At 38.9% G+C, this 19,742-nt stretch overlaps 1 protein-coding gene across 7 annotated transcripts in view; it reads left to right on the forward strand.

Annotated features, from left to right (window-relative positions):
* Window positions 1-19,742, forward strand: part of tcf12 (transcription factor 12) — a 345,614-nt gene that overhangs the window by 251,609 nt on the left and 74,263 nt on the right. The gene's annotated exons all lie outside the window — the stretch shown is intronic.

A 19,742-nucleotide genomic window follows, 5' to 3' on the forward strand; every position in this document is an offset into this window, starting at 1 on the left:
ACAAGAAGTAAGGTTTGTAAACATTTGATAGTGTCCACTTCTAAAAATTTTTAAATTTGGCAAATGCTGGAGATTTTAAAATTTTTATATTTGATTTTATTTTCTAGAGTTGATCAGCCTGTCTCTTCCTGCTAACTTTCTGTTCCTCCTTAAGCAAGAGTTCCCATTCTGGGGTCCACAGTCTTGGTCCACAGACCAATACTTAATGGTATTGGTCAATGGCATTAAAAAAGTTTGGAAGCTCCTGTTCCAGAGGCATTGTTTCTTTGCTGGGGTAGTGGCTATCATTTAATCTCTTTCATGAGTGTCGTGTTGTCTCACTGCTGAGCCCTGAGTTTGCAGACTCATGAAGCCAACAGTTCTGATTGTTTCCTCATGTGCAGACTTGATCCAGAGTGAGGTTTAGTGATGCTTGAGCATATCCATCATGTTCCAACTATTGTCTTTGACTGAAGTAATCTCGGGGTCCTTTTGGACCCTGATCCCTACAAAAGCACTAGAGAAGCATTTTTCTGATAGGTATGACTAGTAGCTTGGTTTCAGTATTGCCTCAGCTGTTTTACACACATTTCCTCATCTGCTTTTTACCTGTTTTCTACGAAATGGACATTTTGCATTTTTGGGCAAAACCAGTGGGAATTTTTTTTATGTTTAACAGTTGATATTACTGAAGATTAAGCATTTTTTAACAATATTGATATTCTGATGCTGTTTAATAGCAATTCACAATTGCATAATAAAGAATTTTCCACAGTGCTTCTAAATTAAGTGTTGCCTTCTGTGCTGGCCTAGCCTAAATAATGTTGGAAGAATTGCTGAATGAATTTTGGGGATTAGTTAACACTTCCTCCTCTTCCAGTTGCTTATTGTTCAGAGTCTAGTTTGTGTTCTTGTAGAGCATAGAGGTGACAACAAATATTTTATAAACTGATACAAATGATGTCAGAAAATGGTGCAGTCTTGTCTCATTAGCGTTCACCATCAGTTTTTGAATCAGAATTAAATTTATTATCATTCATAAGTTTGGATAATTGTTATTTCATGGTTGCACCATTTGGCAATGATATTTAATCATTAGATAGGGTAGAGATTTTTATTACAGTAAATTAATATTCTAATTTGAATTAGAATGCTCTTTCAAACCTGTATATCACAAGTCACTACCTCCAAGTTATTTATAGCTCTCTGCATTTGTCTTAATTTCATTTTGAGCTGTATTACAGTTAACCAAAAAGAACTTTCTCATTTCATGGTGAGATTTTTTTTTGCTACTTTATTTAAAATCTTGATGTAAAATGATTTTAAACTCCTAAGATTTTTCAGGTCAGATATAATGTATGTGGATAAAATGTTTGAAATGTTGCAACAATAAAGGATGCATTTGTGCATGAATTTAAGCTTTGAGGATAAAGCAAAAGAAAGTGTAAATCTATATTTATAAATGCTGCCATTTTTATGAACAATTGAGATCTGTGTATTTCTCCCAGAGGTAACCTTGCATAGTTTGAGTTGCCAGTCTAAAGCTTTTTTAAACTTTTATCTTCCTAAGAGCAACTTGGTACTAGTAACTTTGCTTCAGTCCTTTGTGATATCTTTTACCTACCACACAAGTTTGACCCTCAATTTTCGTTAGTTGTTCTTAACCCTTTCAAGAGATGATAGCTTAGTGTTGGTGTTTAATTGTTTAGAGTTGAAACTATCTCCTATTAGTTGCTGGTGAATATTGGTTATAACTGAGTAGTGACTTTATTCTGAATTCTCTTTGAACATAGTTGAAAGGGTATTGTGCAGGAAGCATGCCTTACCAGTTTGGGTTTCCCCTCACCTTATTATGTATACGTACTCAACTGCATTTGGAAGAATGAATTGTTAAAGTAATTCTAATAGTGTTTCAAAAGTGATTTTGTGATCTGTGCATCAAATTATTGAATGAATAACTTGAAAATATAAAAAAAAGTTCATTCAGTGAAAAGAGCAGAATGGAAAGTTAGAACTTAGTAGGTGGACTTTGGTTGCTACAGTAACACAATTCTGTCATCCCATGTTGCTTGGCAAAAGCAACCAGGTTATTCCATAAATCATTCCTGTCGTAGCTGATGCTGATGTATTCCATCTGCTCTATCAGTACATACCACACTCTGCATACTATAAATCCCTTGTTTCAGTCCATCTGTTTTTCCTGACTTGCAATTGTTTCAACATTAAATTTGTAACACTGAAATTTTTTGAAAAAAAAGAAAGCATCTGTTTTGAATTACCAACTGAGTCAAATCTGTTCTGTGTCTAGGAGTAAAACAAAATTGATTTCATTTTATATTGCAAAAACTAGCCCAGTTTATAATATTTTTAAATGATTTAGAGGATTGTTTAAATCAGCGGTTCCCAACCTTTTTTAATACCATGGACCCTTGCCATTAATCAAGGGGTCTGTGGATCCCAGGATAGGAACCCCTGGTTTAAATACTTTTTTATTACTAATTCAGCAAACCAAAGCATCAAATAAAGGACAATATGAGCAGCTTAAGTATTTCAGCCATGTTGTCAGATGGAAAAAGTGGCTCCTTTTCATTTTGTGTTCGACAATTCTTCAAAAAAGCTTTCGAGTGATTGTAGAGAGAGCAAATTGGTCAGGGTAGTTCCACTGCTAACTTACATGCCCAGTGACTAGAGTACAATCCTGACCTCTGATGCTGTTCGTATGAATTTAATTCATTCTCTCTGTGACTGTGTGGATTTTATCCAGGTGCTATGGCTTCCTGCCACATCCCAATGATGTGCATTATTAGTAGGTTAATTAGCTACTGTAAATTGCCTGTAGCATGAAGGGAAGTGATATGATCTGGCACTGTGGATGGCAATCTGGGTAGAAGAAAATAGGATTAGGGTTAGTGTAAATGGGCACTAAGTAAATGCACACTAAAGGCCTTTTTCAGTGTGAAAAATCAAAAGCCTACAATCAAAAGAAAGCCAGTTTATAGTGTTGGCCTTCTGCCATGATGCAACTTTGCAATTTACTCACAGATAGATTCGTAAATTTCTGGGTGGGTATCCACAAACATTACAGGATGGTTACTGTTGTGTATTTAACATTCCAGTAATATTGTAAATACAGTACCTATAAAAAGTATTCACTCTCCTTGGAAGTTGTCATGTTTTATTGTTTTATAACAGTGGATTTTTTTTTGACCTGGTCAACAAAAAAAACTTCATGTGAAAGTGAAAACAAATCTGTACAAAGTGATCTAAATTAATTACAAATATAAAACACAAAATAATTATCTAAGTATTCACTCCCCTTTAATATGATAAACCAAATCATCCAGTTGGTTTTAGAAGCCACTTAATTAGTTAAGTGAAGATCACCTGTGTTTCAATTGATTGTAGTAAAAATACTTCTGTATCTAGAAGGTCCAACTGCTGGTGAGTCAGTTTCCTGCCAAAAACTACACCACGAAGACAAAAGAACACTCCAAGCATCTCCACAAAAAGATTATTGAAAAGCACTTCAACAGATGGATACAAGAAAATCTCCAAGTCATTGAATATCCCTTGGACTACAGTTAAGTCAATCATCAAGAAATGGAAAGAATATGGCACAGCTGTAAATCTGGCTAGAGCAGGTCATCCTTAAAAGTTGAGTGACCATGCAAGAAAGGGACTAGTAAAGGAGGCCAGCAAGAGACCTATGACAACTCTGGAGAAGTTACAAGCTTCAGTGGCTGAAATGGGAGAGGCTTTGCATACAACAACTGTTGCCTGGGTGCTTCACCATTTGCAGTTTTATGGGAGAGTGGCAAAGAGAAAGCCACTGTTGGGGAAATAAAACTTGCATTAAATCTTGGCTAGAGTTTGCCAGAAGGCATGTGGTAAACTCTGGTCGTCAGCTGGAAGAACATTCTTGGGGCTGATGAAAGCAAAATTGAGCTTTTGGGCCATCAGATTAATTACTATGTTTGGAATAGACCAAACACCGCACATCATCAAAAACACACCATCTCACCCATGAAGCATGGTAGTGGCTGCATCATGCTGTGGGGATGCTTCAGTGCAGCAGGCCCTGGAAGGCTTGTGAATGTTGAGATTAAAATAAATGGAGCAAAATATAGGGAAATTGTGGAGGAAAACCTGATGCAGTCTGCAAGAGAACCAAGGCTTCAGAGATTTGTTTTCCAGCAAAGCTATGAACCCCAAGCATAAAGCCAAAGCTGCACAGGAATGGCTTAAAAACAACAAAGTTAATGTCCTGGAGTGGCCAAGTCAGACTCCAGATCTCAATCCAATTGAGAATTTGTGGCTGGACTTGAAAAGGGCTGTTCATTCATGATCCCCATGCAATCTAGCAGAGCTGGAGTAGTTCTGTAAAGAAGAGTGGGGAAAATTTACAGTATCCCAATGTGCAAAGCTGAAAGAGGCCAAAGGCCAATCCCCACAGAATCAAGGCTATAATTGCTGCCAAAGGTAAATCAACTAAAATACTGACTTGAAGGATGTGAATACTTATGTAATCAATTATTTTGTGTTTTATATTTGTAATTAATTGAGATCACTTTGTAGAGATCTGTTTGCACTTTGATATGAAAGTCTTTTTCTGTTATGAATGTCAAAAAAAGCCTCTGTGATTCAATGTAGTAAAACAATAAAATATGAAAATTTCCAAGGGGGGTGAATACATTTTATAGGCTCTGTATATTGTTTAGTTAACATTCTTGTTCATTTAAATAATTCACTCCAGATTATATCTAAAAATACATGAATTGCATATGTCATGGCACTACCATGTGATATGTGCTCACCTTGCTTAAAGTAGAAGACGAAGTTAGACCTGCATTCTGCATTTTCTTTTAAATTATTTGTATGTTTTGGAGTTTACAAAACATAACAATAGTAATGAGATATTTTGAAAACAAACTTGAGACAATTACCTACCTGTTGAAGTGCAAAGACATGTTGGAGTTTAAAAATTGAGAGCAAGATGTTCATGTTTTTATATTTAAAAAAAGTACAGTGAGACGTTTGAAGTAAAAGAAGGTGCAGCAGGAAATGGTCAAGCTAAAGTAAAACGCAGCACTTTTTTTCCTTTAGAGCAACATGGTTTCTTCACAAAGGAAAGGCAATCGAGTTTTTAAAAAAGGCAGAAAACAGGAATTCATGAGTTCATAAGCAGTGAGTACCAGGTGGTAATAATGAAAAAAAAGAAAGGCTTTTAACATCAGAAACATTAATGCGTTTGATTAAGCGACAGATAACTGGATATTGTATATTCAACAATGAATGGTATGTTAAAGCAAATGAAATAGCCAATGAGAAACAAGTACCAATTTTGCTGAGTGCATTGGTTTAAAAGCATACAGTTTACTTAGGAGTTTAACTTATTCTAACCAAGCCAGTTAGAATAGTGAGCTTTACTGATATCGTGAAAGTAATGCAGGAACATTTAAAACCAAAATCATTGTTGATTGCAGAACACTTTAGGTTTCATAAACAAAATCCATTTCAGTTTCAACTTCCAAAAAGTATATGTAAAGAGGTTTTTTGAGCATTGCTTAATTTGTAGAATTTCACAAGAAATCATTGTGATTTTCTTGTGTTTTCACAAGAAAACAGCTAACTGAAGCATAACTTGCATTTAAAAGAGCAGTTGAAATTGTTGTGGAATCAATAGAAACAGCAGACAGAAATGCAATTGAGTTGCAGTCAGGAAAGAAAGTGAGTATGAACATAATTGCGACATCTAAACAAAAACAGGCCTGGCTAATCACACTGTGTTACTGTTGTGGCAGGGGATGCACTAAACCAATGCAGATTTAAAGATTAAATTTGCAGAAAATGCAACAAAGTAGGATACTACAAAGAGCACATCAGATAGACAAAAGTAAATGGACTGCACAGGCAAAAGAAAAATATGAAAAGTCAGGTTGCAGTTTCAAAAAGAGTACTAATCTGTATGCTGTTGATGAAAATTATGCTAGTGATGACAGTAACAGAACTGGGTAGCCTTGTGATTTACTATGAAAACTATCAAAATGACAATCAAAATGGCTTGCACCAAGGTGAATGACAATTAAAGTTGAATTGGGCACTGGCTCGGCTGTTAGGACATGTCAAAGATACTAAACTGAAGCCTGCAGATATCCAACTGAGAACTTATACTGGAGAAAGATGACTTGTGGGAATCACATTCGTGGCAGTGAAATACAACAACCATCAAGTCACATTGGGCATGTACGCAGTAAAAACAGGAGGGTCAACATTGTGGGGTTGCGGTAGGCTGAGACAACTACAACTTGGAGATCCATCCACAATTTGCATGGCACATCCTCTGCAATAGAGTCAACTGCAAGCAAATTAAAAAGGGTATTGGATGGTGCCATAACTGTCTCCATGCTTGCACCATGAACTGTTGCCCAACAGAGGACAAACAGGTGTTGGTGTCAACCTCTTTGCCTCTGGTTGGGATGCCTATTGGACTAAGGAAGTACCATGCTGCTCAGGGGAAGTGGCTTTTAAAAGTAGCTGCTAAGACCAATGCCCAGCTGAATGATTGGAAGGGCAAAAAGAAAGGGGTTAGTGCAGATTCGAAAGTGGAGGGTTCATCAAAAGAGGATATGGATGAGGAAACCAAGAGGAGAGATCAGATCGTATTGGGAGGAATAGAAGGATTAATAAGAGAATACTACAGTGAACTAAATGCACCTTCCCAAGATCAAGGTACACATCTTAGAAAGAAGAAAAAGGAAGGTGGGAAAAAGAAAGATGAGAAGTTGAAGAGGGAAGAGAATGTGAGTGAGTATGTAGGTGTGAAAGAGAGAAGGAATGTGAGAAAGAAAAATAATGAGATCAAAGTAGATCTAAAGAGAAAGGCAAGAAAAGGAGAAGAAAGGTGTCCAGAGCTGTCAGCCACTTCCTGCAGTCTGAGTCAACTCCTACAGAGCTGAGTTTTTTTGGCAGCCACAAGTCTCACCTGCCAAGCCAAATGATCCCTCTTGTCAGGAAAGACATTATCTAACAAGAGTAAGAAATTCTCTTTAGAAACTAAATCTTTAGGCCTGAATGGCACAATATAAAATTTACTATGCTCTGGATGTTTGTATAGTATTTGTATTATATATAGATATTTTGTATATAAGTTGATATGCATTCTATATTGAGTTGGAATTTATAGCTAAGCAGAGAGGGGTGTTGTGTATTTAATATTCAGTAATATTTGAGTAATATTGTAAATATATTTTTGAATAGGCATTCTTGTTTGTTTAAATCATGGATGCATGTAAAAAATTTGTACATGTCATGACACTACCATATGATACGTGTTCTCCTTGCTTAAATAAAAAAAAACAATGCTAGACTGGCATTTCAGGCTTTGAATTCGTTTTGGAGTTGCAAACCAACAGTTACCAATGCCAGCCTCCAATGCTAATTGACTATCTGGTAAGGCTTTGTTCCAGCCATTTGGCGGGGGTGTTCAATGACATTTTCAGTCTCCCATTGCTATGTCAGATGTTCCTATTTGCTTCAATAGGGCAGCCAGTGGCCAAGAGCACTATTGTCCAGTAGCATTCACATCTACAGTATTGTACTATGAGAGGTTGGTCATGGCTAAAATCAACTCTTACCTCCCCAATTTGCCCATCACCACAATAGGTCTACAGCAGACACAATCTCATTGGCTCTCCAGGATCCTCTGGACAACACAACTACTTACATCAGGATGCTGGTTATTGACTACAACTCCGTGTTAAGCACCATCATTCCTACAGTCCTGATTGAAAAGCTACAGAACCAGAACCTCTGTACCTCCCTCTGCAACTGGATTCTTGACTTACTAACTGGGAGACCACAGTCCATGTGGATTGGAAATAACACCAACCTTCCACCTTACTGACAGTTGACACTGGTGCACCTCAGGGATGTGTGCTTAGTCCACTTTTCTATTCTCTGAACACTGATGGCTGTGCAGTTAGGCACAGCTCAAATGCCATCTATAAATTTGCTGATGATATAATTGTTGGTAGAATCTCAAATGGTGACAAAAGGGCATACAGGAGTGAAATCATTGAGTAATATCACAGGAACAACTTTGCGCTTGGTGTCAGTAAGATCAAAGAGTTTATTGCGGACTTTGGAAAGGGAGAGATAAGTGAACACACACCAGTCATCATGGAGGGATCAGAACTGGAGAGAGTGAGCACTTTCAAGTTCCTGGTTGTTAATATCTTTGAGGACCTAACCTGGTCCCAATATATTGATCCAAAGTGATTCAATATTAAAGTATTTGTTGGAGGAAAACAAATGTGAACCTTTGCTTTCAGTGACTAGTGTGAACCTCCACCCACCCAGTACAACAATAAATTTAACCAAATGTTTCTGATAACTGTTCATAAGTCCTGCACATCAGATTGGAGGAATTTTAGGCCATTCTTCTTTACAAAACTGCTTCAACTCTGGGATGTTGGTGGGCTTGCTTGCATGAACTGCTTCAGGTCCTTCCACAACATTTCTGTAGGATTAATGTCAGGACTTTGACTCGGCCATTCCAAAACACAAATTTTCCTTTTTAAACCATCTTTCAGATCATTATCTTGTTGCATTATCCAACTTGTATTAAACTTCATGTGATAGACCACTACCCTGACATTCTCTTGTAAAATTTTTTGATACAATTTTGAATTCATTGTTCTGTCAACGATTGCAAGTTGTCCAGGCCATGAAGCACCAAATACATGTAAAAGGGCATACTTTCACCAATAAGTACTTGTAATATTGGATCATTTCCCTCAATAAATAAATGAATGAACAAATATAATGTTTTATGTTATTTATTTGGATTCTTTTTATATAGTTTTAGGACTTGTGTGAAGATCTGATCACATTTTAGATCATATTTATGCAGAAATAGAGAAAATTTTACGAAGTTCAACTTTCTAGCACCACTGTATACTATTACTTGTCAATACTGAGTGCACCATTTAAACAATCACAGTCTAGGTTCAAAGAAGTGTGTGAACCTCTGGGGTAATGCCTTCTACAAAAGCTATTTAGAGTCAGGTGTTCCAATCAATGAGATGAGATTGGAGGTGTGGGATGTAGAGGTGCCATGCCCTGTACAAAAGACACATAAAGTTGGGTTACTAACAGAGCCTGCTTTGTTGAAGACCTTTCGTCTCATCTTGTTTATTATCTTGTTGAGGCATTATGCCTCAATCAGCTTCAAAGTACCGTAGAAGAAGAGTCGATGAGATTCATGAAGCTGGAAAAGACTTCAAAAGCATTTCTAAAGACCTTGAGCATTCATCAATCAACAGAAAGAGAAATTGTCTGCAAACAGAGGAAATAAGCCTACAGACTCTCACAGCTACCTGGACTATTCCTCTTCTCACCCTGTCTCTTGCAAAGATGCCATCTCCTCCTTGCAATTCCTCTGTCTTTGAAGCATCTGCTCTCAGGATGAGGCTTTTCATTCCTTTTTTAAAGAAAGGGGTTTCTCTTCCTCCACCATCAACTCTGCTCTCAAATGCATCTCTCCCATTTCACGCACATCTGCTCTCACCCCATTCTCCCGCCACCCCACTTAGGATAGGGTTCCCCTTGTCCTCACCTACCACTCCACTAGCCTACAGGTCCAACATAATTCTCCACAACTTATGCCACTTCCAATGTGATCCCACTACCAAGCACATCTTTCTCTTCCTCCCCCCCCCCCACTTTCCGCAGGGATTGCTCCCTATGCGACTCCCTTGTTCATTCTTCCCCTCCCCCCCCCCCCCATTGCTTTCCACCGATCTCCCTCCCGGCACTATCCTTGTAAGCGGAACAAGTGCTACACCTGCCTTTACACTTCCTCCCTCACCACCATTCAGGGCCCCAGACAGTCCTTCCAGGTGAGGCGACACTTCACCTGTGAGTTGGCTGGTGTGATATACTGCGTCTGGTGCTCCCGGTGCGGCCTTCTATATATTGGTGAGACCCAATGCAGATTGAGAGACCGTTTTGCTGAACATCTACGCTCTGTCTGCTGGAGAAAGCAGGATCTGATGATTAAATTTAATCTGATGCAGATTAAAATGGCCACTCATTTTAATTCCACGTCCCATTCCCATTCTGATATGTGTATCCATGGCCTCCTCTACTGACAAGATGAAGCCACACTCAGGTTGGAGGAACAACACCTTATATTCCGTCTAGGTAGCCTTCAACCTGATGGCATGAACATTGATTTCTCTAACTTCTGTTAATACCCCCCTCCCCTTCTTACCCCATCCCTTATTTATGTATTTATTATTTTTTCCCTTATTTTCTTTTCTCTTTTTTTCTCTGTCCCTCTCAATCACTCCTTGCCTGCTCTCCATCTCCTTCTGGTGCTCCCCTCCCCCTTTCTTTCTCCCTAGGTTTCCCATCCCATGATCCTTTCCCTTCTTCAGCTCTGTATCCCTTTTGCCAATCAGCTTTCCAGCTCTTAGCTTCATCCCTCCCCCTCCTGTCTGCTATCATTTCGGATTTCCCCCTTCCCCTCCTACTTTCAAATTTCTTACTATCACTTTCAGTTAGTCCTGATAAAGGGTCTCGGCCCGAAAAGTCGAGTGTACTTCTTCCTTTAGATGCTGCCTGGCCTGCTGCGTTCCACCAGCATTTTGTGTGCGTTGCTTGAATTTCCAGCATCTGCAGATTTTTTTGTGTTTGCGTTTTTAAATTCAGTGCTGTTGCTACTCTCATTAGGATTGGGTATCCTACAAAGATCACACCAAGAGCACAACATGCAGTGCTGAAGGAGGTGAAAAAGACCCCTAGAAATCTCTGGAACTTACTAAAATCTCTGTTCATGTGTCCGCTATGAGAAAAATACTGAACAAGAATGGTGTACATGGAAGGATACCATGGAAGAAACCACTGCTCACCAAGTAAAACATTGTTGCACATTTCATGTTTGCAAAAGACCATCTGGATGTTCTAGAACACCTCTGGGGCAATGTTCTGTTGACAGATGAGACAAAAGTTGGACTTCTTTGGCAGAAATGCACACCGCTATGTTTGGAAGAAAAAGGGCACTACACAACACCACCAAAACTTCATCCCAAATGTGAAGCATGGTAGAAGGAGCGTCTTGATTTGGGGCTGCATTGAGACCTTAGGGCCAGGACAGTTTGCAATTGTTGAGGGAACAATGAATTCAAATTTGTATCAAGACATTTTACAGGAGAATGTCAAGGTAGCAGTCTGTCACTTGAAGCTTAATAGAGGTTAGATGATGCAATGAGAATGATCCAAAAGACAAAAATAAATCAAAAGCAGCAGCATGGTTTAAAAAGATGAAAATTCATGTTTTGGAATGGCCAAGTCAGAGTCCAGACCTTAACTCAGTTGGGAAGCTGTGGCATGACCTGAAAAGAGCTGTTCATGTAAGGTGTTCTAGAAATATTGATGAACTGAAACAATGGTCTAAAGTTCCTCCTCGCTGTTGTGCAAGTCTGATCAGCAGCTATAGGAAACGATCGATAGGAAGTTATTGCTGCGAAACAAGGTTCTACCAGTTATTAAATACAAGGGCTTACATACTTTTTCCTAGTCTGGACTGTGAGTGATTAAACAACATGTTTAATAAAGACATGAAAAGTACTATTACTTTGTGTGCTATTAGTTTAGGCAGATTTTGTTTGTCTGCGATTCTGACTTAGATGATGATCAGACCGCATTTAACAGAGGACCAGGTAATTGCAAAGGATTTGCAAACGTCTTCTTGCAACTGTAGCTTGAACATTTGATGGAAAAACTTTTAGCTGTCTGACTTCTCTGCTTTGGAATATAATATAATATCACTTTTTAACTTCCTTTAACTTGAAAGTTAACTTCTGTGTACTTATTACTTAAAATTCTGGCACTGATATCCCTGTATTGCTAGATGTGACTTGTTCTCATCTAGCAGCGGAAGAAGTGCAGAGATGTCAAATGATACTATAAGATAGAAACTAAGAAAGTACACACACTATAAGAAACATGGTGGGGGTGCTTTACAAAACATAATAACTGATGTTGATTAACATCTCGCTGATCTGCATTTGTGTAAAAAAAAGACTGGAGCAGCTATGTTAAAGCTATAGCTACACAAATATGGCATCAATGGGACAAACTTTCTTAGGTTGAATAACCCTTTTATTTATTCATTAGTATTCCCTTTCTTAGTACACTTTGCACATGAGAAATAAGACCCTATTATATGGAGAAAAATAAACGGTGTAAATAATAAAACTGAAGTTTCTGAACTTTGAGTGCAAGGGTGGTTTTTTTGTCTCTATTTGGCCATGAAGCATTTTCTAACACCATTCCAGTAATTTAAAAGTAATTTGATGGAATGATATATTCAACAGTTTGTCATCACGATAGCTGCACATTGTGGTGCATGTTTCATTAAACTGGTTCCAGGACTGGTAGGTTTGCTGAATGAGAAGAGAATGAATAGTTATGACAGCTATCTTTAAAGTTTCGAGGAATGAGAGAACATCTCATCCTTGTTCTGAGCTGGTTAAGATCAGAACTGCAGGAAACAGTGGAAATGTGGTTGAGAACCCTGATGAAGTAAGGAAAATGCCACTGACAGAAAGAATGCGAGAGATGCCGAATAGCTGGAATAATGCAGTGGAATCCTTATGTAACCCCCTGGGTCGCCTCAGGCTCGCTCAGCTCGTTCTCGTCTAGGGGGAGCAGCCTTCAGCCCCGCCAAACTGGGTAATCAGCTGGTGTGGATGCTGTGTGATGTCCCCGCCTCGCCCAAAAACAGACAGTACACCATATGCGATTAAATGAGTACAATTTATAAAGGTTACTATAACTAAGTGATTAATAACGATACAGTATATATGAAGAGAAAATTAAAGAAAAGGCGCCAAACTTATCAAAGTCCAAACCACTTCATGCACAGCTGTTGGAGCTCAATTACTGAAGTCTTCTGGCCACCATTCGATCCCCTCCGAACTCCTCGACTCGCAGCTCAGGACCCTCCGAACTCCTCGACTCTCCAAACAGCTCAGGACCCTCCGAGTGGTCAACCAAGCACATCTAGCTTCATCCCCCCCCCCCCCCTTGGAGAATCTCCCGGCCTCGGACCCCCCCTTTGGGGTCCGATCCTTGCCCAGCTTAGAGCATTGCGTCCTCTCTCTCGACCCCCTCGCGCCAATCTGCCCAAAAGCCCGTCAACAAAAGCTTACAGACTCAGAAGAAAGAACATTAATCCCCATTTGGTTTACAAAGGAATACCATTCTTGTTATCAGTAAATTAGCATTCCTGCTAGTTAACAAAAAGAAGAAACCCTCTTTACACTACAAGAAGTGGGGTATAAGAAATGTATTCAAGCCTGTGGTCTTGGATAATACTGCATGGTGATCCTCTTACCTGAGAAGGAGATGAAAAATGGGGGAAAAAGTCAGAGAATAGACCACATCAAAGTGAGAGCAGGATGAAGTGGGGGCAGAAATGGTGAACCTTTTGAATTTCGAATGAGAGCAGGATACAACAGTGATCAATTTACCTGAAAAACAAGGTGATTGAGGGGGACTGCTTGGGATTGAAACAAGGAATATTGCAGATATCCTAAAAGATTATTGGTAAGCTATCATATTATTGTAATATGTACCCAGGTACAGTGAAAAACTTGTGAAAAAGATCTTTTCATTACTAGAGTTCATTGAAGTAGTACAAGGGAAAAAATTAACAATGCTGAGTAAAGTGTTAAAAATTACAGAGAAAGGACAGAATGTAGTTTGGGACCAGAGGGTTGCTATTTCTTGACCAATGGGTGGAATTCAAGTTGAGGTTATTTAGTGCAAGAACAATTCCAGCCAAGTTCTCAAGGAGTATGATGGTATAGAGAGCTGTATTTAAGTGTTAACATAGAGCAGCAGTTCCCAACTTGTTTTTATGCCAGGAACCCCTGTCATTAACCGAGGGTCCATGGACTCCTGATATCGAGGCTTGTTTTTTTTTGTTTTGCAATGAATATAGGCCTAACGTACCCACTATCTTGAATGTCAGCCTTGCCATCCCAGGAATCCAAAATATTACATCTCTGTTGCGTTTTCTCCAGGGCAAGACTACCTTTTCTCAGAAGAAGAGGTCAAAACTACGCAATAACTCTAGAAGTGTCACCAAGGCCTTGTCCAGCTGCAGGAAGGCATCCTTGAGCCTGTACTCAGGAATAAAGTCAAGATAGAAAGAAATGAGTTGTGTGGGACAAGAATGGACTGAAAAGATGGGTCTCCCATTACAATAATGCTCATGGATTTTTATGAAGGACGTCAAAGTGCATTGTGCCTTTTGATGCAATTAAGTTTGAAAGCTGTGGAGAAAAGATCTCCAGAAAAAAATGAGGGTAGTATTTTAATCAGGTTATCATCTTTAACCATAGTTGATGAAACTCACATCTATACCTGAACTATTTCTACCACCATTACCCCTCTTTCACCTCTTCCCCCCTCAAGTAGAGTGAGGTTTGGATTCCCCTTCTAGGCCTGGAGAAGTCATTTTCTCCAGGACACTATGATTGCATGCCAGCCCATATTAACCACTATGTGCGGCGCTGTCCCCTTTAAAACTAGATATTTTGGACTTGACCTTCTACCACTTGTTCACTGCATGTTTGTGAAACAGCATCTCATCTTCCAATTTGACATGACGTCTCAACATTGAATTCAACCTTCTCAGGTAATCAGCCAGTCCAGACTTGTGGCCATTGTGTAGTTTCCCTTTCCTGGTAATATAGGCAACAGTCTGCTAGAAGAACTCAGCAGGTTGAGCAGAGCAACATCTCTTGATGAAAGTAATTGTTGCCATGTCGTGTCAAAACCCTGCATCAAGATGCTGCTTGACCCACTGAACTCTTACAGCAGGTTGTTCATTGCTCCAGATTCAAGCAACTATAGAACCTTGTTTCTCCTGGTAATATTAGATTGCATTTCTCTCACACACTGTTTATTATTCACAAGCCTCTACCACCCTCTTTAGCCACAAAACCATCTTAATTATTCACGCTTCCTTGGTCTCTTACCTATCATAGAGCTTCCCTTTTGTTTTCCCTGCCTCTTTCTCCAAAGCCCTGTTCGTCACTCTTAAAAGTTTTGTTTCTCACTTTTCTCAATCTGATTGATAAGGTAATCACATTAGCTTTGTTCATCTTCCCAAGGGTGGAGTGACCTGAATATTGCCAGGATTTTCTATTTTTATGTCTGAATGCTTTGTATTGAAGAGGAACCCTTGATTGTCCACAGAATATTTTTACAAGCAACATTAAGCAAGAACCACAATTTCTTTGTTTAACCTAAAAATGGCTTGTGTAAGACATTTTTGGAATGTAGTCAAATTCTGTAGATAGTAGTCAAGCCCAAGTTTTAAATATGTGCCTTTTCTCATGTATTTTCCTGAACTTTTTGCCAAGCAATATTTCTTTCAAGTTTTGCCCACAATGTTGACTGAATCATTCAAGAACATCTGTTTTATTTCAACATTTCAGTGCTAAATTAAAATTATTAGATTGTTAAAAAAACTTTCCTTCATAGCAAATTGTTATTGTAACTGTGAAGATTCTGTAAGAGTTTGTGTTCATATGAGGGGTAGGATTGAAATGGGGAGAAATTTGACTTTTGCGTGAATGGTGGGAATGGAATTCTATACCCCAGAGGGCTGTAGAGATTCAGTCATATACGGACTCAGGCCCTTTGGCCCAACTGGTAGATATCAACCAAAATGTCCCATCCAAGCTACTCCGGTTTGCCAGTGTTCAGTCCATAATATTTCCAGTCAATGACCTAGCCAGCTGTCTTCTAAAAGTTCCTATTGTATCAGCCTCAACCACTTCCTAAAATGCTGAACCTCAAGTTCCTATTAAATCTTTCAATTTTGACCTTAAACTATCCCCTCCAGATCTTCATTCCCCAGTCCTGGGAAAAAAATCATAAGTGCATTGTCCTTCATGATTTTATACATTTCTATACAATCACCTCTCAGCTTCTGTCCATCCTATCCCTATAACTCAGCCCCTCAAGCCCTGATAACATCCTTGTGAATCTTTATTGCATTCTTTTTAGTTTAATATTATCCTGCCTATAGCACGCCAGCCAATAATGGACACAATACTCCATGTGCGTCCTCACCAGCATCCTAGACCACCGTCATGAGCCCCGACTTTTTAGCCTCGATGCTCTGACTTCTGAAGGCCATCATGCCAAAAGCCTCCTTTGCCACCTTGACTACCTCTGACTCCACTTTCAGTGAACCATTTACTTGTATTCCAAAGTCCTTCTGTACTACAGTACTGCCCAGGTCTCAATTATGCACTGTGAAAGTCCTGCCTAGGGCCCCCCTCCCCACCCAAATGCAACATGCCAGAGTTACCTAAGTTAAATTCATTGTTTGCTCTTATAACAGCGATTGATACATCTCTAGAAATTAATTTAATCAGGGGACATAAGGATAGGGCAGAAAATGACATAGAGGTAGGATTTTTCATGTGATCTTGTTGAATGGGAGAACAAGCTCAAAGGTCCAAATAATCTGCTTTTACACCTAATTATGTTTAATGGCCCTGATACACTAGGTGCCATGTTTTTAGTTTAACCTAATTTAATAATAATCAAATTAATTAGTAAATTTCATAAAATTAGTTTCATTATGTTAAAACTAAATATTCTGTATATTAGTCTGAGAGAGATTCATTAGGTGTAACCGGTAAAAACATTGCATGGATATAATTGTTATTCTTTCCAATTGCGCAGCAACATTTTGGAATTTAGTGACAGAATTGTTTTTTTGTTTGCTGAAGTAGATTTCTTCAACCTCAAGATGTTTCTTCAAGATGTTTTTCTTCAACTTCTAAAGGGTGCCTTTAAGGTTATTTTTGAAGTTTCCTCTTTTAATATAGAAGAGCAATTTGGTTGCATGTAGATTTTTTTCAGATGTAGTGGGGAGGGTGACTTTCTTTGTTAATGTCTGTCTTTGTTGAAAAGTGGCTGTTGAGATGGGAAGAGGTCCATGTTTATGAGGGAGTGGTGTTGTACAGTGTGGACTTGTAGGTGACCTTTGTTTTATTTTGCAAGATTCAGAGAATGAGTTGACAACTCTGTGCTCAGCCTACCCACATGCATTTCAATAAGTATTGTCTTCATACTGAAGCTCAATGACTGAAAGTGGTGTAGCCTTGATCTTGGAATAGAAGCAAGATAGGTTTAGGTTACGTCCACACTGCACCAGATAAATCTGTAACTGAAGCTTTTTCTCTTTGTTTTTACCCTTCATCCACAATAAAACGGTGTTTTCATCTCCCGAAACCGGAGCTTTTCAGGAACGCTTTCCAGGGTGGGTATTTTTGAAAATGCTGCTCGGGCAGATCAGTGTGGACAGGGTAACCGGAGAAATCTGAAAACACTATCAAACGGCAACGCACTATTTCATTGTTTTCTTGAACGCAACCTAACAATTTCAGAACAGACGGCAACGAGACTGAAGCCAGAAGAGTTAGAAATGTACTCACTAAATACTTTGACCCATAACTTACTGAATAAATAAGTATACTCACTTTGCCCTGTTTTCTGTCCTTGCTCGTATGAAGGTGGTTTACCTATTTATGCAAGTACTTCTCTGACAATAGATGTGTAACAGCCTAATGTAGCATTGTATGGAAATACAAGATAACACTGATGCAGACATGTTTTATACATTTAACAAGGTGCTTTATTAATGCAACAGAGTTAGTCAGTTTTTCAATGTTCGTCGTCAGCCGGGTCAATCTGTCCGTGAACTCCCTGTTGGTTGCCTCCATATTTGTGGTTTTTACTCCAGTATTTGTGTTTTTTTTTTTCATTTTTAAGTTCTGCGTGAGAGCCAACAGCTGTCCGTCGTTCTAAGTTTTCCTAGTCTGTAATTACACAAATACGCACTTTACGGCGATATTCGACACCAAACATGTTGCTTTTTTTCGGTAGATGTGTCCTGTGCATGCCCAGTAGGAGGAGATTCACTGAAATTTCAGAATTGCTTTCAAGAAGGAGCTAGATAGGTATCTTATGGATAGGGGAATCAAGGGATATGGGGACAAGGCAGGAACTGGGTATTGATAGTAGATGATCAGCCATGATCTCAAAATGGCAGTTCAGGCTCGAAGGGCCGAATGGTCTACTTCTGCACCTATTGTCTATTGAAATCTCTGTTTCAATGTGGATAGAGATATTTTCAAAAACGCATAGTGTGGACGCCTATCGTTTTTACGCAAAACTGGCGTTTTCAAAATTATCCAGTCTAGCGTGGATGTAGCCTTAGAAGTTTCTCAAAGCCTGTAGATTACCATAACAATAACCACATTGAAGATGCTGGCAGCTTTACAGTGAGAAATACTGGGAAAAGCATTGGGGCAATGTCACAACTTGCTTGATGCCACTTTGTGCACTGAGTTCAGACCTGTGTAGTCTGGTTGGTTAAGCTTGTAGCTTGCAGAGGATCATGATCTAACTTAAAATGGGGGCATTTTTCTGAGGCAGAAAATATGCACAGTCCTCAAAGGCTGGTGAAATCAAAATAGGCCACGTACACTGTGTTTGCGTCATTGGGAGGAGATGATTACAGATGATCTTGTGACTTTCCCTATGGAAAACAGGAGAGAAATCCCTCTGTACTTACCATGGTTGCCTTTTTATTGAAGATGGTCATGATTAGCAAGCATGAGGCATGTGAAGTCACCTTTACTTCAACTTCAGAGATGAGTTTGGAAGTTGATGACTCTAGTTTTCCTCCACCAAATCTTAGAATTTGGGAAGGATATGTGCTCCAGAGGCCTTATTGTTTCTCAGTTGGCAAAAAAGTCTTGTCATTCACATATAACTGACGAGTTGAAATGTCTGCACTAGATTGACTTAATGTTAGGTGGAGTTGAGGGCACTCTGTCAAAGACTGTTCTGGTTGAGAATTTGCTCAGGATTCTGTCTGAATAGATGCTGACTCCCTCTCTATCCTTAACTCTTTTCCATTCTTGGTTCTCAGCAAGATAAATAAACAGTTGGATCTTTGAGCTGCAGATTGATTTGACGGTCATTCAGAATCTGCGTGTAATGGTTTTCGATGAGTTGCTGGACTTCCTGTGTTCTTTCCATCCAGCATCTATTCTTTAGGTTTGTAGAATATCCATACAGTATTGACTGATCTCCATTCATCTCGGACTCCCATACTATTTGGTCAAGGCAGTCTAGGTAAGGGTTACAAAAACAATTTTGTAAAATGGACCTGGAAGACCAGAACTTTGAACAGCTGTAGAAGATACTGAGCTTCATGTGGAGTGCATAGATTTTTCCAAAAAATACTTTGCTGCTCATCATCTTAAAATGAAATAAAAGACGTAGGAAGTTCACCAAGATAAGTAAAATGCAGCATATAATGTGATTTTTGAGCTACTGACTTTGAAGAATATTTCTTGTCAATTTCTGAGGCCCTTGTCTGAAACCTCATTGAGTAATGTTGAGCATTGTAGTTTACAGTGTGTTATTAGCCGTATGTAGAAATGCAGTGTGGCAAAATATCAAATTGCTTTTTTATAGTACAATTATGAGTAAATATCTTTTAAAATTAAACAATGTTATTTTTCTCTTTGCTCTTGTCTTTTTTTTTGTAGTCCTGCTTTTGATCAAATAAACATTTTCTGGAATTAAATCTGAAGAACAGAGTAGGCTGGGTTATTTAATCAAAATGCCTATGCGTATGACTTTGAAGACAATTT

This window comes from Hypanus sabinus, chromosome 28 (genome assembly GCF_030144855.1).
Source record: "Hypanus sabinus isolate sHypSab1 chromosome 28, sHypSab1.hap1, whole genome shotgun sequence".
NCBI classification, from domain to species: domain Eukaryota; kingdom Metazoa; phylum Chordata; class Chondrichthyes; order Myliobatiformes; family Dasyatidae; genus Hypanus; species Hypanus sabinus.